At 47.5% G+C, this 25,224-nt stretch overlaps 1 protein-coding gene across 1 annotated transcript in view; it reads right to left on the reverse strand.

Annotated features, from left to right (window-relative positions):
- LOC311229739 (tensin-2-like) overlaps positions 1 to 25,224 on the reverse strand; it is a 130,657-nt gene that overhangs the window by 76,189 nt on the left and 29,244 nt on the right.

A 25,224-nucleotide genomic window follows, 5' to 3' on the forward strand; every position in this document is an offset into this window, starting at 1 on the left:
GGGGGGTATATCAGTAGAATAGAAGAGAGAGAGAGAGAAGGGGGGGTATAGCAGTAGAATAGAAGAGAGAGAGGGGGGGTATAGCAGTAGAATAGAAGAGAGAGAGGGAGAGAGAGAGAGAGGTATAGCAGTAGAATAGAAGAGAGAGGGGGTATATCAGTATAATAGAAGAGAGAGAGAGATGTATAGTAGTAGAATACAAGAGAGAGAGAGGTATAGCAGTAAACCAGAAGAGAGAGAGATATAGAGAGAGATGTATAGCAGTAGAATAGAAGAGAGAGAGAGAGAAGGGGGGGGTATAGCAGTAGAATAGAAGAGAGAGAGGGGGGGTATAGCAGTAGAATAGAAGAGAGAGAGGGGGGGTATAGCAGTAGAATAGAAGAGAGAGAGGGAGAGAGAGAGAGAGGTATAGCAGTAGAATAGAAGAGAGAGGGGGTATATCAGTAGAATAGGAGAGAGAGAGATGTATAGTAGTAGAATACAAGAGAGAGAGAGGTATAGCAGTAAAACAGAAGAGAGAGATATATATAGAGAGATGTATAGCAGTAGAATAGAAGAGAGAGAGAGAGAGAGAGAAGGGGGGGTATAGCAGTAGAATAGAAGAGAGAGAGAAGTATATCAGTAGAATAGAAGAGAGAGAGGGAGGTAGCAGTAGAATAGAAGAGAGAGAGAGCTGCCGGGTGGCGCAGTGGGCAAGGCGCTCGCCACCAACGCAGGAGATACTGGTATCGAGCCCAGCTCTCTGTGTTGCTTCCGGCTTGGCCGGCCGTCGTACTAACACAATTGGCAGTGTTAGAGGGTGGGAAAGCCGGTGGGTGGGTCCTGGTCGTTGTAAACAGCGACTCCTACAGTTCGGTCGGGGCGCCTGCTCAGCGAGGAAAGGATCTAAGGGGGGTAGTGTGATCCTTCCACACGTTACACCCCGTTACGCGCTGCCAGGTGAAAAGAAGCGGTTGATTTACATGTGTCGGAGGAAGCATGTGATAGCCTCCACTCTCCCAGACCGAGTGTAGGGGGTATAGGTGCGCAGCGACCAGGAAGGGAATTGGGAATTGGCATAACGACTAACATTGGGATGGGAGAAAAATGGAGGAAAAAGGAGGGGGGAAAAGATAAAAAATAAATAAAAAATTTAATAAAAAGAAGAGAGAGGTATATCAGTAGAATAGAAGAGAGAGAGATAGTGAGAGAGGTATAACAGTAGAATAGAAGATATATATATATATATACGTATATATTTGTAGAATAGAAGAGAGAACGAGAAAGAGAGGTATCACAGTAGAATAGAAGAAAAAGGTAGAATATAACAATAGAACTGTGAAGGAAAAGAATTAGGAGCACACATAATTCCTGCATTATGACAGGAATAGATCAAAGGAGGCGTATTTAAATTAATGGTGTGGAGGATAATGCATTTTGCTTGGCTATTACTGCACCAAAGCCATTCACCCTAAACCACTGCATTCATTCACGCCTTCTGTGCTCATCTTCCCCTTCATAGCTAAACTGGTGTCTGGGGATGAGCTGGTGCTCTGTGAACCTGCATCTAGGATTATCGTTTGTTTGGGTACCTCTAATATACAGTAAAAGACTAATGTCAGCTGTCAGCATATTGTTACACTTGTGTGTCACGCATAGCCAGACCTTTCTCCACGTCCACGCTACATTAGTGCTTGTGCAGCACAGGAGATATTATAACCAGAGTGTAAGCGCTAACATTGTTACCACTAACAAGAGATCGCAACACGCGCACTGAGGGTTGAAGCAAATGCTTTGTCATATTGGAGGTAGTGTTGTCACGATACTGGAATTTCGACTTCGATACGATACCTTGAAAAGTATCGATACTTCGATACCATTTCGATACAAAAAAAAATTAAAAAAAAAATATATATATATATATATATTTTTTTTTTTTCTTTTTTTTTTTAAACAAATTTAGCTTTTGTTGCTGGTTGATTCTCCTCAGCTTCTCTCTGGTACTATAAGAGAAGATAAATATAACACTTTTAAAACCCTTTGTTTATCTTTAGATCACACATTTAAAAATAACTGTTCATCTCACTTCAATCATTTTTATTGCAAATGCAGAACATGGTATTTTCTCAAGCAGACAGATGTAAACACTGTAATCTGTGTTGCATGTACCTGACAAACTGAACTGTTTGTATTACAGTTAGTAACAGTTTCGATTTTTATTTAAAGATAACGAGAGCGAGCGAGAGAGAGAGGGAGAGGGAGAGGGAGAGGGAGAGGGAGAGGGAGAGGGAGAGGGAGAGGGAGAGGGAGAGGGAGAGAGAGAGAGAGAGAGAGAGAGAGAGAGAGAGAGAGGGGCTATGCTCGGAGCATTTTAGTAACGTTACATTTTCAACAAGATTGCTGCTATTTAAACACTTGATGGAAACGGGGTAACGTTAACCTTATGTCGACTGTAGTATTGTATGACCTCGACATAACGTTTAAACGTTACCGTTACTCCGTTTCCATGCAGTAATTATAAATGGGCAGCTAAGCTAACGGAGCTAACTGCTAGCAGTAGCTAACGTTAGCTGGTAGCTGTAACGTTACAACGAATCAGCTGTTGATATTATGCGCCATCAGTAGACAACGTATCATGTATTAAACTAGAGTTAATGGTTTAATGCAGTGCTTCTCAAACTTTTTCTGTCAGGCCCCCCTTTGGTGGACCAAAATATTTTGGGCCCCCCCCCCCTCGCCCCAACAAAATAGTCATGAAATGGGCCATGTTTAAATTTATTGAAATAACACCAATATCGTGACCTTTCAAATTGGCCCTATATTTTGTTTTCAGAGCTGTCATGGATGAAAAGCCAGCTTCACACAGATACTGTATGTGGTGCTGAATGGTATCAACACCTTAACTGCTGCATCATAAGATATTTGGTGGGCCATGAGATGAGATACTTGGTACTCAGCACCACACTCTGAAACTAGCTCTCTAGGTGGTATCAGATGAGATTTCAAAGAGTTCTTCCAAGAGTTTGGATGGAGATGTGTCAGGAAGCTTTGTCTCAATGTTGTCTGTAAAGGTTTCTTTTATCCAGAGTAACTTGGTGATCCTTTTCTGTGTTTTATTAAATAATGATTTTCAGATTTTGAGAAATGGTATTTTCATGGAGAACAGTGCAGCTGCAACAGATAGCACTTTAGTGATAATTTTCTGTAATCCAAATTTTTTATTTATTTATTTTTTTAATAAATTTCAAGGCCCCCCCTGTCATGCCTCTCCGCACCCCCTGGGGGGCGCGCCCCCCACTTTGAGAAACACTGGTTTAATGCTTCAGTCACAGTGACGTTGAAAGAGCAGCTGTCACGAACCTCTTTCATTTCTTTATGGAGAATGGAGATCCGCGCTGGCACTGCTCTAACACCGCTTGTAAATAGCATTGGGGCAGCTTTAGCTTGTCCTTCGTTGTTTACTTCAAACCCGAAGTACCTCCAAACAGCACTTCTGCTGTTTTCTTTATCCACAAGCACAAGTTGCGGAGGCTCTGCATTTGCCATCTTCTTCAGCTAAAATGTTTGTTTACAAATACAAACTGAAGACGACTCTGTGAGGGGGAGGGCTGGAGCAGGCGGAGGGGCAAGCGTGCTCTGAACAGCGCGTCAACAACTTGCTGTAGAACACTCGCCAGCTGGTACCAATACTGCAGAAAGTATCGGTATTTCGGGAAATGAGTATCGAAGCCGTTTTAAATATTCAGTATCGATATGTATCGATACTTCGATATTTTTGACAACACTAATTGGAGGTGCTTCCTTGCTTGCACAAAACACTATTGCTGCAGGTATTGCGTTTTGCTGTATTCCATATTTTTTGTGAAGCTCAGAACGTTCGCGTATTTGCCGCTGTTGGCCACGGACCGCTGTTGGCCACGGACCGCTGTTGGCCACGGACCGCTGTTGGCCACAGACCGCTGTTGGCCACCGACCGCTGTTGGCCACCGACCGCTGTTAGCCACCGACCGCTGTTAGCCACCGACCGCTGTTGAAAAAGTAAACAAGAGCCTCTGCTCACATGCTTGTTTGACACAACCACGTAACCAGTGACATGACGTTGGTTCAAGCAATAGGTCTTGGTAGTTGAGTCGATTATTTTGCTCAATGCAGTTACAGTAGGATCTAATATTTACTGTCAGCTTTGTAGGATCTAATATTTACTTGCATGTGCTCCTAAAAGAATTTTCCAGTTCGCACACATGTATTTTTTTGTTGCAAATGCGAGTGAAACGTTCACACTCAGCAACGCCCCCAACAACACATCCGTCCTGTACAACAGTCTCTGAGCTGCCTGGAGTCTGAACATAGCAGCTCTGCTCTCTAGATCCACCAGCATGCCCTCCTTCCTGCACTGGCAAATACAGGACAGCAGCTTTGAGCCAGCGGTGCCCCGACCAGAAGAGCTTCATCAGTTTCCTCTGTATCTCTGCTAGGAGACTCTGAGGAGACTCCAGTACAGCCAAGCGGAGCACATGGACTAGAGGTCTGCACGGGGCTGAAATTTCGGCCCCAAGCCTGTAGCATTCAGGCCTGGCCCTACCCTAGCCCGAAAAGTTAAAGGGGACATGCATTATAAATAGCCTTTTCCAGTGATTAGCATGTTTTCCTAGCAATTGGAGATTATATCAATGTGGTCTGTGTCGTTAATTATCATATTGACTCATCAGTCTAGTCTCGAGTTCACGAGATCCTCCCTCACTCAACTAAGCTGTTCTGATTTGACAGTTTTGCTGACGTGAATATAGCACTGATTTGCATAACTAACGCACCCTCTATGGTTGACAGCGACAGCAGAGCGAGTGGAAATATCTTCACTTCCTCAAACAGAGCGAGGCAGAGAGCGCATAGTGTAACCCGACACTTCCTCAAACGGGTTTTGACTGCGAGGCACACAACCTGTGTAAACGCTCCGTGTGTGTGTTTGAGAGAAGACGGGTCCCTCTCTCTCTCTCTCCATCTCTCTCCCTCCCTCCCTCTCTCGCTCGTCCGCGTATATCACTGTAATATCTTTGCGCATGCTCCCACGCGCACGCCCGTATTCCGATCCGTACAATAATATTCACAAAATGAATTAGTATCCCCCTCAGTCTCTCTCTATCTCTCTCTGTGCCAGTCGCAGACTGTGTGGATGACTGTCACTCAAAGTGCTTATGGGCGGAGCCAGGCCAACACAGCCTGAAATCCAAAGTGAGAAAATGTGGCTTTTGAGTACTTGATTAGAAATATAAAACAATGAATTTATTTGAATAAAACCTTACAGATGTGTTCAATAGACTCACAGGAATTGTGTAAAGTTGCCCAAATAGTGCTAGGAATAGCAATGCATGTCCCCTTTAAGTAATTATTCTGCCCAAGCCCGACTTAAGTCAGAGGCCAATATTACGATGTGATGACAGACATTACACACACAAATGCTACATTAATTAAGAAAAAAATGCACAATGCAATAACGACATAGCTCTGCAGCTAACAACAATTACATGCCCACAGACTAAAACATTAATGTCACTCACGACACTAAAGCATACCGAAAACACTCATAAACCAGCAGCCAATACATTTTTGTAAATCAGTATTGACTCACCACTTCACTGTTAGATGAACGTCAGCAACAAAAACGTCTTGCGTTGAATAACGTTAACAAAACACAAATCTTCGCCAACCGGCTAAATCCAAGAACAACCATGCAACACTTTTGACAGTTTATTCCACTCCACTGTTCGTTCACAGGCGCTGTGAAGGAAAAGAATGGCATCCACCGTTGATGGCTTCAGCGCCGTTCTCCTCTCCTCCAGCGTTCTCCATGCGGTGCTGAAATTTCTCTCACTCTGCGACACGCACGCTTCAACGGTCTAGCTTGTTGCTTTGATGGAAACACTACGTGACGTGACGACACGCTTGTGTGTGTCTTCCTCTGTGTGTGTGTGTGCACGCGCACGACTCTCTTATTCGTGCGTGTGTAAAATTAAGTGAGACAAATAAAAGGAACCCGAACCCTATCTATGCATAAGAAAATCGTCCCGAGCCCGGCCCTAATCTGTCCATGGTGTCAGGCTACGTCGGGCCCCCTCAGGCTTGCAGACCTCTAACGTCGACCCGTCCCCGATAAGGACAGCAGCTATTTCCATTTAGACAGTTTAGCCTCCACTGAGCTCTCTGAGCCCAGGTATATTAACACCTTCAGCCCAGGTATACTAACACCTTCAGCCCAGGTATACTAACACCTTCAGCCCAGGTATACTAACACCTTCAGCCCAGGTATACTAACACCTTCAGCCCAGGTATACTAACACCTTCAGCCCAGGTATACTAACACCTTCAGCCCAGGTATACTAACACCTTCAGCCCAGGTATATTAACACCTTCAGCCCAGGTATACTAACACCTTCAGCCCAGGTATACTAACACCTTCAGCACTCTGAGCCCAGGTATATTAACACCTTCAGCCCAGGTATATTAACACCTTCAGCCCAGGTATACTAACACCTTCAGCCCAGGTATACTAACACCTTCAGCCCAGGTATACTAACACCTTCAGCCCAGTTATATTAACACCTTCAGCACTCTGAGCCCAGGTATACTAACACCTTCAGCCCAGGTATACTAACACCTTCAGCCCAGGTATACTAACACCTTCAGCCCAGGTATACTAACACCTTCAGCACTCTGAGCCCAGGTATATTAACACCTTCAGCCCAGGTATATTAACACCTTCAGCCCAGGTATACTAACACCTTCAGCACTCTGAGCCCAGGTATACTAACACCTTCAGCCCAGGTATATTAACACCTTCAGCCCAGGTATACTAACACCTTCAGCACTCTGAGCCCAGGCATATTAACACCTTCAGCCCAGGTATACTAACACCTTCAGCCCAGGTATATTAACACCTTCAGCCCAGGTATACTAACACCTTCAGCCCAGGTATATTAACACCTTCAGCCCAGGTATATTAACACCTTCAGCCCAGGTATATTAACACCTTCAGCCCAGGTATATTAACACCTTCAGCCCAGGTATACTAACACCTTCAGCCCAGGTATACTAACACCTTCAGCACTCTGAGCCCAGGTATACTAACACCTTCAGCCCAGGTATATTAACACCTTCAGCCCAGGTATATTAACACCTTCAGCCCAGGTATACTAACACCTTCAGCCCAGGTATATTAACACCTTCAGCCCAGGTATATTAACACCTTCAGCCCAGGTATACTAACACCTTCAGCCCAGGTATATTAACACCTTCAGCCCAGGTATATTAACACCTTCAGCCCAGGTATACTAACACCTTCAGCCCAGGTATATTAACACCTTCAGCCCAGGTATATTAACACCTTCAGCCCAGGTATATTAACACCTTCAGCCCAGGTATATTAACACCTTCAGCCCAGGTATACTAACACCTTCAGCCCAGGTATATTAACACCTTCAGCCCAGGTATATTAACACCTTCAGCCCAGGTATATTAACACCTTCAGCCCAGGTATACTAACACCTTCAGCCCAGGTATACTAACACCTTCAGCACTCTGAGCCCAGGTATATTAACACCTTCAGCCCAGGTATATTAACACCTTCAGCCCAGGTATATTAACACCTTCAGCCCAGGTATACTAACACCTTCAGCCCAGGTATATTAACACCTTCAGCCCAGGTATATTAACACCTTCAGCCCAGGTATACTAACACCTTCAGCCCAGGTATATTAACACCTTCAGCCCAGGTATATTAACACCTTCAGCCCAGGTATACTAACACCTTCAGCCCAGGTATATTAACACCTTCAGCCCAGGTATATTAACACCTTCAGCCCAGGTATACTAACACCTTCAGCCCAGGTATACTAACACCTTCAGCACTCTGAGCCCAGGTATACTAACACATATTCAAATATCGCAATAAAAGAAAAGCAGATGGAGGAATCTTAGAGATTAAAGGTAGAGACGACAACAAGAGACGACAACAAGAGACGACAACAAGAGACGACAACAAGAGACGACAACAAGAGACGACAACAAGAGATGAAAAGCTGCAAGAGATGAAAGAGAGAGTTGGAAAAAAAGGCAACGTGTTGACATTGACATACAAAACAACACAGGAAGACGGCGTTAAACAGATATAGCGTGACAGAGCTGCCTGTGTTCCCTGTATATTTATGCATGGGCCCATGTGGGAGTGATCACAAACACACACTTAGCCGTGTGCTGCACATGTACCAGCCCACATGGACAGCACATGGAAACACGATATAGCATGTGTGTACAAGGGTGTTCAACGTAAAGTAGAGTAGACACACACATGCACACACACACACTATAGTATGTGCAAATCCACATGCTCATACAAGCGGACATGCAAACACGTAAGCACACACACATACACAGGTGCAGTGTATGTAATATGCTATGTCGCGGCCAAGGTACTGGGGCATATGCCCATATTAGGAAGTCTGAGGAGACTCCCGGCAGAGCACCGGCAGAGCAGAGCCCGTCAGCCCCGATGCAGCGCACCTGTGCCAGACGCGCACAGGCCACAGGTGAGCTCAATCAAAGCGCAATTAGGCGTGACAGAAAAGGGAAACGGAGAGAAGGAATCGTTGGAGTATAGCTACGGTGAAACCTGCGAGGAGGAAGGAGAGAAGGTAAGTGGAAGAGGAGAGATATAGAGAAGAGGAGGAGATTGCTGTGGGCATAACTAGGGATGCTCGATATTGGCTTTTTTACCGATACCGATATTCCGATATTGTCCAACTCTTAATTTCCGATACCGATATCAACCGATATCAACCGATACCGATATATGCAGGGTTTCCCCCCCAAAAAACTGAATAATTTCAGGTAACTAATCATTTCACTGGATATATATATAACAAATATTGTTATTGTTTTAAATTTTTTTTTAACCGATACCGATATTTTCCGATATCACATTTTACTAATAATATATAATAATATATAATAATAATAATAATAATAATAATAATAATAATAATAATAATAATAATAATAATAATAATAATAATAATAATAATAATAATAATAATAATAATAATAATAATAATAATAATAATAATAATAATAATAATAATAATATCGGACATCCCTAGGCATAACCCAATGCTGTGTATGACATGTTTTTGGAAGGAGATCCGGGCTGTGTGCCCGACCCTTCGACCCCTGCTTGCCCTGCGTCTCTGCTCCCGGATCAGCCCCCCCGCCCGCGTGAGAACTGATCCCCGTGTGCCGACCCCCGCTATCATGCAGCGACGATTCTCACGGATTACGGACTGGCTGACAGTTACACTAACCTCCCCCCCCACCCCCCACCCTAAACAGCAATAAAACGTCTGTTCAACTTGCTTCTACCTTGTGCCGTGTGTATTTTATTAATTCCAATCTGGTGACAGATCAATACACCCCAGAGTCTGTCACAATATGTACAAGCATACACACACACACCCTCTCTCTCACATACACACACACGCGCGCACACACACACACACACACACACACACACACACACACACACACACACACACACACACACACACACACACACACACACACACACACACACACACACACACACACACACACACACACACACACACACACACACACACACACACCTCTTCCCCAGTTGTCTGCTTACTTGCGTGTCTCCTGCAGACCAGTCACAACGAGGTATCCGAGGCAGCCCTGTTATTTTCTATATTTACTCTCTTCCATAACGCCTTCCGAGCCACATCATTCATCCTTCTGGGCCATGATGATGATGACTTACCGGTCAGTTGGTCATTATTGTCGCTATAGTGACCAGGGGGAGGGGGGGGGAGATAGGCTACGACAAAAATAATAATCCTCTTTGACTACACACTCCCCTGCCACGACAGCTGCTGGTATGGAGTGACACACACACCATTATAGTGTGAGTGAGTGAGTGAGTGAGTGAGTGAGTGAGTGAGTGAGTGAGTGAGTGAGTGAGTGAGTGAGTGAGTGTGTGAGTGAGTGAGTGAGTGAGTGAGTGAGTGAGTGAGTGAGTGAGTGAGTGAGTGAGTGAGTGAGTGAGTGAGTGAGTGAGTGAGTGAGTGTGTGAGTGAGTGAGTGAGTGAGTGAGTGAGTGAGTGAGTGAGTGAGTGAGTGAGTGAGTGTGAGAGTGAGTGAGTGAGTGAGTGAGTGAGTGAGTGAGTGAGTGAGTGAGTGAGTGAGTGAGTGAGTGAGTGAGTGAGTGAGTGAGTGAGTGAGTGAGTGAGTGTGTGTGTGTGTGTGTGTGTGTGTGTAGGTGTGTGTGTGTGTGTGTGTGTGTGTGTGTGTGTGTGTGTGTGTGTGTGTGTGTGTGTGTGGATGGCCAGCAGCAGGACATGCTTCTCTCCTCACAGATCCTCTAGGATTTGAGCTGAGATAAGGTACTAAGTGAAGGAGATGCGCTGGATAATGACTGAGACAAAGCGGCCATTACAGACCAGTACAGACCAGTACAGACCAGTACAGACCAGTACAGACCATTACAGACCATTACAGACCAGTACAGACCATTACAGACCATTACAGACCATTACAGACCATTACAGACCATTACAGACCAGTACAGACCAGTACAGACCATTACAGACAAGTACAGACAAGTACAGACCAGTACGCTGCTATTTGCGTGTCGTCTGTGAGACAGAGAGGTATAGAATAGCGCGGCTATCACAAGGTCACGAGGGGAACACCATGATGATTGATGCCCAGTCGCTGTGGGTTATTTGGGAAGGCTGGGGGTGCAGCATACCGACTGTCAGTCAAAAGGAAGTGTACTTTTCTGTAAGTTACATAGTATGCGTGTTACGTATTGTATATCTGTATGTCATAAATGTTATGATGAATTGAAAATGGGAGACCCTGATGTAAACAAGACAAAAGTATTTCTCTGGTCTGCATCCCCTTAATAATTGTGTGTATTGAGCCGTACTGTATTGTACCTGTTGTGAAGGGCCAGATTAAACCGAATATATATATTTATTTATATATATATATTTAATTGTATTTGTATATTCTCTAATATTCCCTGATATCCCTTGTATATTCCTTGTACAATATGCATTGAATATCCATTCTAGCCTACTGAACATCCCATAATAGTCTCCATTCTACTATTGGTCGAGACCTTGGTGCCAGGCTGCCATACCCCTCAGACCCAGTTCAAACGTACCGCTCCACATGTACGAACAAGTCCTAGTTCCGCGTAGGAATCTGGCTACCGCACCACTAATGGGACTATTTGTTCATAGTGCGTATATATATTGCGCTACTAAAGTAGGACTTCCTTTTCAGTCCAGTTTCTTACCCTCCAATAGAGTCACAGACGTAAAGCCTCCCCGCGACGCCACGTGTGGGAGTAAGGCCAAGTTCGCCTACCATCGGTATTGAGACATCGTGTATATTAATATTTGAATAGTCATATTTGGCACTATATCGTCGAGTTGGACGTAGTCTATTAAGCTAATAATAGTCTGTTAATATATAGTGCTTCGTGCGGTGAGAATACTACCGTAGTCAGTACCCCATCGTTTCGGGCAGAGAACTGGCTGCTTACCCAGGGTGGTTGACCCCACGTGAAGCTGCACCCGAGGAGCCCCAGAGCCGACGAGCGAGTGGACCTGTATACCGGATTATTCTACCGACGACAGCCCGCCTTCCCAGGCACGGATTATGCTTTGTACACATTGATTATTCCATGGATAAAGACCCCCGACACTGCCGTGTGTTGGAACCCCCCCCCCTGGAGAGGACGCAAGGTGAGGAGACGCTCTGCAAGACGAGGTCGCTTCACGTCTCTCCTCCGTGGACCGGATGACGCCGGCCCACAAAGAGTCCACCTGCTTTCATCTGTGGTCCAAGGATCGCCGGCGCATTGAACGGCACTACAGTGGGTTCACCTGGGATACCCTTGGCCGGATGAGGCAGTCGGATTCTACCCCCCCCCCCCTTCCTACTCCTGTCGGCTTACAAGCGACCGGATTAACCCCCTCTAGTGTATCCAGTATATAATCATTAAAGTATCATTGCTGTTATTCCTTAAACTATTCCAGGTCGTATATGTACCACCTGCGCCTTCAGAGATTGGACATTCTCTATTGATATACCGACGAATACTCTTGCCATAAAAGTGCATACTAATTCCATTCATAAATGTGATTGATTTGATTAAGTGCTTGCTCTACACACCATCGCTGTGTAGAAATAAAGACCTATTTCTAATTCGTACATTTGTGTTGGATCCGTTTCATCTACGTGACAGTGTTCATCATAATATATTTATGCCGTGTACTGGGTGGCCGAATATTAAGTACAAAGGTAGTGGTAGTAAGTATCATATCTAGTAATACAGTCAGGGAATTGTACCCCTCAGTTACAATTGGTCCTTCGAGCCGGATGGTAATTAGTGTAATATTAATATAGTGTTATTAATATTGAAATGGCCTATGATGAACACTCCACGAAACGATCCTCCTAACCAACGCCCGCAGCGCGAACGACGGCTCCCTCAGTACTTAGAGGCCTACGCTGTCAGTCAACAACCTAGTCTTCTACTAACAGTAAACGCGGTAAAACTAGAAAGTAAAAGTATGTCTAACCCCAACGCCCAGACTACCCCGACCATAGAGGCCCCTACGGGCTCTAATGTAACTGACCAAGTTCACGGTGGGGACCAGTGGGAACCAGACATGACTTCACACCCCGCCAGTACTGAAGAAGTAGTCCCCGATGAGTCCCGGGAGGAATACAACGCTACCGAGAGAGAACTCGGCACGGAAGAAGACGGGGAGAGCACCGTGGAGATAGAGCTCCAAGGCTCCGCAAGGAGTACCCCGAGGGAAGGCTCCCCTATACAACCGCCTTCTCCCAGCGAGGCAGAGAGGACCCTACAGCAGGCCTTCCTCATCAGCCTGAACGCCGCTGCTGAACGCGACCGACTGCAGATCCAGCAGCGAAGCGAACACGAGCAGATACGTCTAGAAATAAGACGCATTCAGATGGAAGAGAATGTGGCCCGAGAACGAGCCGGTGCTCAACGGGACGCAGCGCGCGACAGACAGCAGTCGCAACTAATAGAACAGCTGATCAGACGGACAACACCCTCTCCCTCCGCCAGAGGCTCCAGGAACTCGTCTAGACACACCTCCAGGGCGGCATCCCCTAGCCGAGTAAACAACCCTGAACTTGACCAACAGACGAGGTCTATACCCCCCACAGACCACCTCCCCCCACCGGTCCAAGCGAGACCTAGCAACCGGGAAGGAGCAGCATATCCTGTGGAGAGGCTAAACCAGAGACTACAAGCACTGGATGACCTAACTGAAGACGAAGAGGAAGAGGAGGAGAACCACGCCCGAAGACAGCACAGTACTCTACCGGACCAGGAGGTCCGGTACAGCCCAGGCTATACTCCCGCGGAGCTGCGCTACAGACCCCCGACTCTATACACGGGTGAGCACGACGCACGACCCGCACCGAGGAACAGCACCTGGACAAGCGGGCCATGGTACACTGCCGGTACCAGCCCATACCAAGGAGCGGGAGGAGACTCGCCTAGGAGGCCTCTCCCCCAACGCTCGCCGATGTATCCACAGTCAGCGTCATACATTGGCACGCCTATGGTACCCGACTTCACCCAAGAGAACCGGGCCCAGTATACAGAACTCCGCATGTGTCTGGAGACCATGTTGGTGGATGTATTGGATGAACGCCACAAATACGCCATCCTACTGAAGCACTTAAAGGTACCCCGCGCACATAATATAGCGCTCGCCTACGCGACTTCCACCACCCCATACACAGCAGCGCTGGTAGCATTGGACCAGAGGTATGGGCGCATATGGGATTACGTGATCCAGGAGATCCGACACATCGACCGCTTACCCCCAGCAATAGACAATCGAGCACTGGACGACCTGTCCATCAGAGTGCAGTCCCTGGTAGGGATGTTGGGAGCGCAAAGAGAGAAGGGGAGGCATGAACTTTACGCCAACTCAAATGTGGAAAGGATTCTGGAGAAGCTGCTGCCCGCTCGTCAGGAGCGCTTTAGGCGGCAGAGGGACCACAGAGACCCGAATGGCCCCGAACCGAACCTCCTCGATCTAGCAGACTTCCTGGCGAGAGAAGTCAGCAGCCTACGGCTAGATACATTCGGACGGAGCACCCCTGGCTCCAGAGAAGGAACCAGACGACTAAATGATGGAAGAAGATCGGTGACCGTGATGCACCAATCGGAGTCAGTACCGAGCAGCCGGAGCCACAGTACCCCCTCCAGAACGGAGAAGTGGAAGATAGTGTGCCCCTACTGTGAGAAAGGCTAGCGCAATGTGACTCCTTCCCCAAGCTGAACGCGGAGGAAGCAGGTCAATGGATAAAGTCCAACAAGCGCTGCTTTCGCTGTGCGCGCTCACACATGGCAGCCGAATGCCGCTTAAAGAAAAGGTGCACCAAGTGCGATGGAGCCCATCTGGACATACTTCACGACAGTAACAGACGGCGCCCTTCACCCGCACCATCTAGCCGCAAAGCGAGCGTCATGTACATCGATCCCGCCAGCAGCAGTGGAGCCCGAGTACTCCTAAAAGTAGTGCGTGTGACACTAAGCTACCAGAATAAAGTCCTGGACACTTACGCCGTCCTCGATGACGGGTCAGAGAAGACCCTGCTGCTCGCCTCCGCTGCGGCCCAGCTAGGGCTGCGGGGAAGCGAAACCCAAATGACAATTCGGACAATAAGACGAGATTTGAAGACGATAAAGGGCGAGAATGTCTCATTCTCTATCGCAGCAAGCGGCCAGCCTGAGCGACGGTACCAGATTACAGACGCTTTCACCAGCCAAGAAATAGGACTGTCGCGGTACACATACCCCGTCGCCCAGCTGATGGAGAAATATGTACATCTGCGCAAGTTACCGATCCCGCTCATAGACAATGCTATGCCGACCCTGTTGATAGGCTCCGACCATGCAGACCTCATTGTCCCGATAGACCGGGTTCATACCGGACCCCGAGGCTGTCCTGCAGCAGTCGAGACCCGTTTGGGATGGACTCTCCAAGGCCCGCTCGCCAAATCTCTCAACCGAAGTACAGCCACTAGATGTCTCCACTCCCGAGTCACAGAGGGAGAAACCGCACTCCTGCAACACGTAGAGCGGCTATGGACCTTGGAACAAATGCCCTTTAAGAACGGAAAGAAAGACATTCGCTCTAAAGATGACATTTACGCCATTCACCTCCTCGAGACAGGGACCAAGAGAGTCCCGGTCAACGGCGTGTTGAGATACGCCACGCCACTCCTGCGGCGAGAAGGAATGCCTACTTTCCACGCCAAGACAGACGCCACAGAACGGTACCTGCTGAACACGGAGCGGCGCTTAGCCAAGAACCCCGCCCCAAGAGAGTGTATACCGCGCTGAGATTGAGAAGCTCATCACAGCGGGACACGTCACAAAGATGGACATTAAAGAGGCTGACCAGACCACTGAATCGTGGTACGTGCCTCACCACAAGGTCCATCACAACGGTAAAGACCGCATAGTATTTAACTGCAGCTACCAGATCGGATCCCAAAATCTGAATAAAGAGTTACTGCCCGGTCCCACACTCGGCCCCTCCCTACTCGGCGTTCTACTCCGCTTCCGCCAGGAAAAGGTGGCCATCAGCGGGGACATTAAAGGAATGTTCCTGCAGGTGAGATTAGTAGAGGCGGACAAGCCCCTGTTACGGTTCCTATGGAGAGAGAAGCCAGGAGATGAGCACCCAGCCATCTACCAATGGGAAGTCCTCCCCTTCGGAACGACGTGCAGCCCCTGCTGTGCTACATTTGCACTACAGAAACATGTAGCAGAGGACCCAGCAGCGGACGAAGAGGTCCGACACAGCGTAAAGAACAGCTTCTACGTAGACAACTGTCTACAAAGCCTTTCAACCCAGGAAGAAGCCGAGGCTCTCCTGATTAAACTCCGCGCCTCATTGATCAAAGGCGGCTTTGATCTCAGGCAGTGGGCCAGCAGCGATCCGCAAGTACTGCGCAGCCTCTCCTCCGAGGACAAGGCAGCCAGCAGCGAGACCTGGATGGCTACAATCCCGGGAGAAGCCCAGGAGATGACCCTGGGATTGGTGTGGCGATTCAAAACAGATTCGCTTCACTACAGACACAAGCCCCTGACTACGGAGCAGGGAAGGCCGGCGGCGGCGCCGACCACCAGACGGAGTGTGTACACAACACTCGCCCGACAATATGACCCGCTAGGATGTATTCTACCGTACACCACCAGGGCAAAAATGATTGTACGAGCATTGTGGGACAAGGACCAGGGCTGGGACGACCCCATTCCTGCACACCTTGCATCCACCTGGAGAGAGTGGGAGATGGAGCTCCACTCACTCCCAGGCGTTAATATGCGCCGAAGCTACTTCCCACCCACGGTGAGGCCAGAGACATGTAAAATGGACTTACACGTCTTCAGTGACGCCTCAGAGGTCGCATACGGATCAGTAGCCTACTTGCGGGCCCAAGACCAGGGGGGAGAGATCTACACAGCATTTGTCCTCGCCCGCTCGAGAATAGCCCCACGCAAGCAACAATCTATCCCACGTCTAGAGCTCTGCGCAGCCCTAGCCGGAGCGCACCTAGCCACGCTCATCCAACGTGAGCTCACCATACCGGTGTCTAGAACAATCCTGTGGTCAGATTCCACGACGGTACTCGCCTGGATCAAATCGGACTCATGCAAGTACAAAGTCTTCGTGGGAGTCAGAGTCACCGAGATTCAAGACTTAACCGAAGAGTTAACCGGAGAAACAGAGTGGCGCTACGTTGATACAAAACAGAACCCAGCTGACGTCATCACCCGGGGGATGCCCCTGGATGACCTCACCCGTCGCAATGTCTACAGTGACGGCCCCGCATTCCTAAGACTCCCGGAAGGACAGTGGCCCATGCCTATCCCGAGGGAAGCAAGTCCAGAGGAGGTGGAAAATAAGAAGTCTGTGTTCTGTGGATTGAGCACCGTAGCCTCCACCGACCCTAACATAGACGATTGCACGTCCATAGAGAGTGCACAACAAAGAACATTCCTGCGGTACCACCCGGAGTGCAAGTCCCCCGCTGATATGTCAGCAGCTAACTACGAGGAAGCAGAATTGCTTCTACTGCAGCGAGCCCAGAGAGACTCGTTCCCCGATGAATTGGCCTGTCTACAGGGAGGAAAGCCCGTCCCATCCGACAGCAGATTAATTCATCTGGCCCCCGAGAGCGACGCTCATACCCTCATCAGAGTGGGTGGTCGCCTACGCAGAGCCCCCAATCTACCGGATGACATTAAATACCCGATCGTATTGAACAGCCGACACAAGGTCACAGAGCTGATTATAAAGAAATACGATGAGGATGTACATCACGCAGGAGCAGAAAGAGTCTTCGCGGAAATCAGACGTCGTTACTGGATCCTACAAGGAAGAGAGGCGGTACGACGCTTCCAGCGAACATGTCTAGACTGCCGCAAGTGGCGCGCGCAGCCCAGCATACCAAGGATGGCTGACCTTCCTCCATGTCACCTCCGAATCGGTGACAAGCCATTCCACTCAACGGGTAGGGACTGCTTTGGCCCGCTGCACATAAAGAAAGGAAGAGGAACCGAGAAGCGGTGGGGTATTGTATTCAAATGCATGACCACCAGAGCGATACACATCGAGCTTCTCCCGACCATGAGCACAGACTCATTCCTTATGGCCTTCCGTAGATTCACATCACGGAAAGGAAGACCGTCTACCCTATTGTCCGATCATGGGACAAACTTCAAAGGCGGCGAAAGAGAGCTGAGAGAGAGCTTCCAAGCTATGGGCCCAGAACTTAAGACCCACCTCGCTCCAGCACAGGTTGATTTCCAATTCAACCCCCCAAACGCACCCCACTTCGGTGGCACTTGGGAACGAGAAGTGCGCTCCATAAAGACAGCCCTGTACGCAGTACTTGGGGCCCAGACTGTGGCGGAAGAAGTTCTAATGACAGTCCTCACGGAGATTGAGGGAGTACTTAACTCGAAGCCCCTCGGATATGTCTCCAGTGATGTGGCGGATATCGACCCAGTTACCCCCAACACACTCCTGATGGGGCGGCTAGATCCTGCATTACCCCAGACAATGTACCGGCCTGAAGAAGCGAACGGCCGACGAATGTGGAGGTACAGCCAAGTATTAGCCGACAAGTTTTGGAACAGTTTCCTACTGCACTACCTACCGTCTCTACAGACCCGCCAGAAGTGGGTAAAGGAGAGAGACAATTTGACAGAAGGAACAGTCGTCATGATTATTGATCAATCACTGCCCAGAGCTATGTGGCCGGCCGGCCGCGTAAGCAAAGTGATCACCGGTGCCGACGGCAAGGTCCGAGCAGCTGAAGTGCTCGTCCAGGGTCGCACTTACACCCGTCCCGTGGCGAGGCTCATAGAACTGCCTCGACTCCCAGACACAATCGATGATGACCATGACCCTACAACCCTATGACTTTGTGAAGTTGACTGACCCCTACAGCAAACCCTTATGTGTAAATAGACAACGTGATTAATCTGTCTCTGTTTAACTGATTAGGTCTGGGACCAATCAGGGGGTGGCTGTTGTGAAGGGCCAGATTAAACCGAATATATATATTTATTTATATATATATATTTAATTGTATTTGTATATTCTCTAATATTCCCTGATATCCCTTGTATATTCCTTGTACAATATGCATTGAATATCCATTCTAGCCTACTGAACATCCCATAATAGTCTCCATTCTACTATTGGTCGAGACCTTGGTGCCAGGCTGCCATACCCCTCAGACCCAGTTCAAACGTACCGCTCCACATGTACGAACAAGTCCTAGTTCCGCGTAGGAATCTGGCTACCGCACCACTAATGGGACTATTTGTTCATAGTGCGTATATATACTGCGCTACTAAAGTAGGACTTCCTTTTCAGTCCAGTTTCTTACCCTCCAATAGAGTCACAGACGTAAAGCCTCCCCGCGACGCCACGTGTGGGAGTAAGGCCAAGTTCGCCTACCATCGGTATTGAGACATCGTGTATATTAATATTTGAATAGTCATATTTGGCACTATATCGTCGAGTTGGACGTAGTCTATTAAGCTAATAATAGTCTGTTAATATATAGTGCTTCGTGCGGTGAGAATACTACCGTAGTCAGTACCCCATCGTTTCGGGCAGAGAACTGGCTGCTTACCCAGGGTGGTTGACCCCACGTGAAGCTGCACCCGAGGAGCCCCAGAGCCGACGAGCGAGTGGACCTGTATACCGGATTATTCTACCGACGACAGCCCGCCTTCCCAGGCACGGATTATGCTTTGTACACATTGATTATTCCATGGATAAAGACCCCCGACACTGCCGTGTGTTGGAACCCCCCCCCCTGGAGAGGACGCAAGGTGAGGAGACGCTCTGCAAGACGAGGTCGCTTCACGTCTCTCCTCCGTGGACCGGATGACGCCGGCCCACAAAGAGTCCACCTGCTTTCATCTGTGGTCCAAGGATCGCCGGCGCATTGAACGGCACTACAGTGGGTTCACCTGGGATACCCTTGGCCGGATGAGGCAGTCGGATTCTACCCCCCCCCCTTCCTACTCCTGTCGGCTTACAAGCGACCGGATTAACCCCCTCTAGTGTATCCAGTATATAATCATTAAAGTATCATTGCTGTTATTCCTTAAACTATTCCAGGTCGTATATGTACCACCTGCGCCTTCAGAGATTGGACATTCTCTATTGATATACCGACGAATACTCTTGCCATAAAAGTGCATACTAATTCCATTCATAAATGTGATTGATTTGATTAAGTGCTTGCTCTACACACCATCGCTGTGTAGAAATAAAGACCTATTTCTAATTCGTACATTTGTGTTGGATCCGTTTCATCTACGTGACAGTGTTCATCATAATATATTTATGCCGTGTACTGGGTGGCCGAATATTAAGTACAAAGGTAGTGGTAGTAAGTATCATATCTAGTAATACAGTCAGGGAATTGTACCCCTCAGTTACAGTACCCATTCTGCAATCTGTTAATACAATTTTCAATCAATCAATCAAAAGTATATTAAAGTTGTGTGTGTTACATTTAAACCACTTGTGTTGGGGCAATTATTTAGCACATAACACATAGTTTTGTGCATTAATTTAATAATATTCAAATAATCGTTAAATTATAAGAAAATGCAAATATCGATTAGTCTAAAAAAATATAATTTACGCTTGCCATGTTGTTTCACTAAGTTCACACATTTCAAGTTAAGTAACATTCAGAATGAATGCTTTTCTTCCCGAAATACGCTAGCTTTTGGGCTCTTGGGCCCTTGCTCAAGGGCTTTCTCACAGAGATGGAGGGCAACAGCCCCACTCCAGTCATCAGCTTATGGCTGGAATACACCAGTGAATTGATGTCAGGGGAATTGAACCAGCAACCATTTCACTTTCTGGTCGGTCTCTCTACCTGGAGGCACCTGCTATTAAAGTGACCCTGAACACTAACATCCTCTGACCACCTGGTCTGACCTCAGCTCACTACTGCCCCCTGTTGGTCAGTGTCAAAGTCTTCCTCAAAGTGAATGTCAGTGATAAGGCGAGGACACAGAACCGAATGGATAGGAAATGGCCTTTTCAAGGTTATCATGGTCATTTATATTATTATTATTAGCATTGTAATTATTAGTATTAGTATTATTATTATTATTATTATTATTATTATTAACAATAAAAATATGACTCCTAATAATAATAATAATAGATAATAATAATAATAATAATAATAATAATAATAATAATAATAATAATAATAATAAATAATAATAATAATAATAATAATAATAATAATAATAATAATAATAATAATAATAATAATAATAATAATAATAATAATAATAAATAATAATACAATTCTTCCACCAAGAACGATAAGAGCAGGATGGGTCAGTCAGTGGCTCAGGAGGTAGAGCCGTCATCTGGTAATCAGAAGGTTCCCGGTTCGATTTACGCTCCTCCCGGCAGTGTGTCGAAGTGTCCTTGAGCAAGACACTTAACCCCTAACTGCTCCCGAATGAGCAGGTTGGCTCCTTGCATGGTGTGAGAATGTGTGAGTGAATGGGTGAATGTGAGGCATATGTTGTAAAGCGCTTTGGATAAAAGAGCTATATAAACGCATACCATTTATATTCACTACCACACTACAGACGGTTAACCCTTTCACTACCACACTACAGAAGGTTCTATGACGTTAATGGATTGCTCAGCACCTGTCTGCATATATCTCGCTTCAGCGTATATACACTGAATAAAAACTTCAACCATGTACCCTTACATGCCAGCACTCGTCTGGCCACACCCCCATCCGCCCACCCACACAAGCAGGGGTGGGGCCACACACTCATCTCCTTCTCAAATTTCAGCCACAAGCTAAGTGCTGCTCACATGCCCACTTGACGTGGAGGAAAAATATTTAGTCTGAGGAAAGGAAGAACAAGGAGATACGTTGACATCATATCTTTATTTTCTCTCTCACTATTTTTCGAGAAAATACGGCGATATTGTCTTCGTCACTGGAGTGTCTGGAAGATGATGATCATTCTAAACCTCCACCGTTTTTTTCGTATTAGGAGCTCACGCCGCTGACATGCTTCCCAACTACAATCCTCCTTGCTGCGGCTGGATGGGGTAAAAACCCTCCAGCAACACAGCTGGACTGTAGGACGCACCGACTGTTGTGAGAAGCGGTGGTTTCCAGGTTGGGTATGTACTGTTTTGCTTGCGAGCTCTGGTTGTTGTTGATGCTATGGGGGTTAGCTAACAATTTACGAAACGCTGACCCCAGGCTAGGGTCCTCTGCTCGGCTTAAAACGGCGGTCGGAGGATCTTGGCCTGACGCCCATGATGGCTAATCTAGTGGCCCGCGCTAGGTTCTGGTGATCCCAGGATTCTAGAGCGGATGCTTCTCTGTCCCGTGTAGGCCCCATCTTTCATATACAAATGAAAAGATGTTCCATGCTCAAAGGGCCCTGTGTGTGTCTGGATCACCGTTGACAACTGTGTTCTGACATTTCTTTTTCTTTTCCCTGTTAGGGAAGGGATTGGGACAGCGGCCTGTCTGAAGTGTGGCTTGTTATGTCATTGTATGCAGTTCAGGTGATGGCTGGTTAGCTTGCGTGCTAGTTGTGGAGCTACTGTGTAGCCAGTCAGCTGTTAGCTGCGGCGTTAGCTCGCTGTGTTTACCAGGCTGGTATACGTTAGCTTGTTGCTATTAGCCGATCGGCTGTTAGCTTAATGCTACACTGTTGAACGTTCTGTGACTGTAACATGCCTTAAACACTCTGACTACGACGTCATCTTTGACAGAGGATGTTAGTCGAACCTACCGGGAGCCCGGCCGGCGAGGACTGCGTCAACATGGAGAACCGTAGCGGCTGGGTGGCGCAGCGACGCTGCCCTTGTCGTCGACACAGGAATGCTGTGTTAACGTCGGTGCCCCGATAGCCAGACTGCAGTTCGCTTGGCCTGCGCTCACGGTAGGAAGGTCCCGACCAGACCTTAAACATGTCTTCTTCCTTCACTTCTAAATGGTTTGTAATAACAATGTTTTCCAAAACGGGTGTTGCTGCAATACATTGAGGATACGACGCGTGTTGTGTGTGAATTGTCTTGTCACTGGTATAAGCTTCTTCTTCATACAAATCGGGTTGTTGTTTACATATGTAAAAATTATCTGGTTAGTTGTGTTGAGAACATCATGTGTGTTCATGTACCGTGTACTCGCAACTAAGGGGGTTAATTAACCTATAAAGCTATGCTTAGTGACATATGAGTGAAGAATGAATTCTTTTCTCAGCCTGTAATGACAATGAACAGTGTGTTCACATATTAACAGGGTTTCCTGTTCAACTGGGCCGTATCAAGGGTAAGGTAGGAGGGGTGATCCCCCCGATTCCCTGGGGCTTCCTCACCCTCCTCTCAGACATGTTGTTACAATATATTGTGTCACTGTGTTGTGGGGATACGATGTAACCCTTAGCTTAGTTGCTGGGGTTGTGCTAAACCGCTTGAGAAACTATATTTTCCTAAAGAAAAGATTGTTTGGTCGCTTTTCGTGTGTGCTTAGCAAGGCCTGTGGCCGATACTAATCGAGGATTCTGTATTCTCTCGTTAAAAAACGGCGTTCCTCTGTAGCAAGAGTGTACTTGCCATTTTTTGTTGTGATAAAGGGTTGTGTGTGTCTTGTGATCTACAACTGGGTTAGGTTGGCCACAGAAGCACATGTGTAAGTCTGGTACCGGGGCTCTTAAGGGGGCCCTCTCTATTCTGTGTTTTTTCCTTAGTAAAAATCAGATAGCAGGTTAGCACATGAGCTGTGTGAAGCTGTTAGACACTTCATGTAGCTGACTATGACTGTGTCATGCTCTTTTTTGTCATTACATCGTATCATGGGTGTGGGGTCGTAAAGGGGTGAACTGGTAATCCTTTCCTCCCCTTTTGATGGGCAGGGGTTAAAACCTCCTGTCCTTCAAGGTTCCTGTCACGTTGCTGTTTGGCACGTTACAAGGTAAGAAGGGGGGGGGGGGAGTTTCCTGGTCCCACGCCCTGGAAGATTGGGCGTGTGCACCGCAGAATTTCCCCGCCATAGAGTACGTCACTGTGCGCGTCTCTGTTGGTAAGACTTCCGTGAGTTGTGCAGGTCCATATGATGGATCTGTTTCGGGAGTGGTCAGGGCTCCTCCTCACGAAGCTCCTACTCGGGCCTTCTGTGAGTTAGGACTCTCCTTCCCTGTGAGGGAGCCTCCTCAGAGTTCAGAGCCTCCTCCTCAGATTGTCAAGGTGAGTAGAACTTCAAAAAGGAGTCCTGCTCTATTGTGTGTATATTCGATTCAATTCGATTATTGAGTGTGTATTGGTTCAGTGCCTCCTCCTCGGAGAGCCCTAACCCTAATTTTACATAGCTCAATGTTGCAATATATTCTTTTCAATCTATACAGCTCGCGTGGGAAGTCTCTCTGGGGATTTCCGTCTCCTCCCTATGGGAGGGTGGTGGGATGTAAAAATGTAAAAAAAAATTACCCTCAACTGCGTCACGAGGGATTCATGTCAGTCTGTGTTCTTTCTTTTTTGAATAAAAAGAGGAAGGTATATGAAGCACGACGGCTCCGTGTCGTTCTCCCAGGCGACTTGGAGGAACAATGTTGGTGTCTTGTTAGACTATCCATTGATGTGTTTGGGTCTCGACGCATACATAGTGCTGGCTCGGTGTGTTTCTGTTACAGAATCACACAGGGGCTAAGTGCGCCTTGGTTGCTTGTTAACACAGCGTTTTTATAGGGCAACTGGGATGGAGTTTTGTCTCTTCCGAGCGCCAGTTTACTAAGTTGTCTCGATGAATTCTCGTTCATATCTGGGGGATGTTAACGGAATAGATCAGAACATATGTAGAGGGGTCTCACGCCCTTGGGGTGGGCCACTGAGCACGGTCCAAATAGGACCGTCTGGGTGGCGCCCTCTTTTCATGTTTTAGATCGACACGCATACCTACCCCCTCTTCTGGAGTGGGCATGTCGGTGTGGTTAGGACACGGGACTGGTCTGGTCACGCTGGTCCAGGTCAGTTAACCCGTTGTCCGCCGGGGATGCAGATCTGCTGTTCTGGTACCCTGAGGGACTTGGGTTTTTTCAGGGGGAAAAAATGCTGGGTCGGCCCGGGGTGTCACAAGGTTAGGCGTTATGGAGACCCTTGTTGGGTACTCTTTTGTACCTGGCACTGTCATGAAGGGGCTGGTTCTCCTTTTCTTCGCTCCTCTCTCACGCATGGCGAAGAGAGGGCTGTTGGGATGGTCTTTTGGACCTCCTCTGGTAACCCTGTCTACTTCCCGAGCCGCCGGGCCCGGTCCGAAGTAAAGTTTCGTTGATACCGTAGGCCTGGGGTAACCTTTTTTTGAAAACTGAAACACTTGTACTGCGGTATAGCCAGTGTATGCCCGCAGGTGTGTTTTGGAGTTTTTTCTTGAGGGGTTATAGGAACAACCACCGTCGGTACCAAGAGGGTGGTTGATTCCCTGGTGTGTTGGAGCAGTGTCAACTCCCGGGTTCAGAGGTGTGGACTCGAGTCACATGACTTGGACTCGAGTCAGACTCGAGTCACGAATTTG

This window comes from Notolepis coatsorum (assembly GCF_963971535.1).
Source record: "Notolepis coatsorum genome assembly, chromosome: 6".
NCBI lineage: Eukaryota > Metazoa > Chordata > Actinopteri > Aulopiformes > Paralepididae > Notolepis > Notolepis coatsorum.